We start from the raw sequence: 728 nt of genomic DNA, 5'->3' as shown, positions 1-728 counted from the left end.
AGGATAGTTAGCTCTTCTTGTTGAATTGATCCCTTTACCATTATGTAATGGCCTTCTTTTTCTCTTTTGATCTTTGATGGTTTAAAGTCTGTTTTTTTCAGAGACTAGTATTGCAACCCCTGCCTTTTTTCGGTTTTCTGTTTGCTTCCTGCATCCCTTTATTTTGAGCCTATGTATGTCTCTGCATGTGAGGTGGGTCTCCTGAATACAGCACACTGATGGGTCTTGACTCTTTATCCAATTTGCCAGTCTGTCTTTTAATTGGAGCATTTAGCCCATTTACATTTAAGGTTAATATTGTTATGTGTGAACTTTATCTTGTCATTATGATGTTAGCTGGTTATTTTGCTCATTAGTTGATGCAGTTTCTTCCTAGCATCTATGGTCCTTACATTTTGGCATGTTTTTGCAGTGGCTAGTACCTGTTGTTCCTTTCCATGTTTAGGGCTTCCTTCAGGAGCTCTTCTTGGGCAGTCCTGGTGGTGACAAAATCTCTCAACATTTGTTTGTCTATAAAGGATTTTATTTCTCCTTCACTTATGAAGCTTAGTTTGACTGGATATGAAATTCCAGGTTGAAAATTCTTTTCTTTAAGAATGTTGAATATTGGCCCCCACTCTCTGCTGGCTTGTTGAGTTTCTGCTGAGAGATCTGCTGTTAGTCTGATGGGCTTCCCTTTGTGGGTAACCCGACCTTTCTCTCTGGCTGCCCTTAACATTTTTTCCTTC

At 39.4% G+C, this 728-nt stretch overlaps 1 protein-coding gene across 2 annotated transcripts in view; it reads left to right on the top strand.

Annotated features, from left to right (window-relative positions):
* LOC105519593 (carboxyl-terminal PDZ ligand of neuronal nitric oxide synthase protein) overlaps positions 1-728 on the top strand; it is a 320,959-nt gene that overhangs the window by 149,564 nt on the left and 170,667 nt on the right. The gene's annotated exons all lie outside the window — the stretch shown is intronic.

The sequence above is a fragment of the Colobus angolensis genome, unplaced genomic scaffold (genome assembly GCF_000951035.1).
Source record: "Colobus angolensis palliatus isolate OR3802 unplaced genomic scaffold, Cang.pa_1.0 Scaffold354, whole genome shotgun sequence".
Lineage (NCBI taxonomy): Eukaryota > Metazoa > Chordata > Mammalia > Primates > Cercopithecidae > Colobus > Colobus angolensis.
Note: the sequence above shows the minus strand (reverse complement) of the source record. Positions and strands in the feature narration are given on the sequence as shown.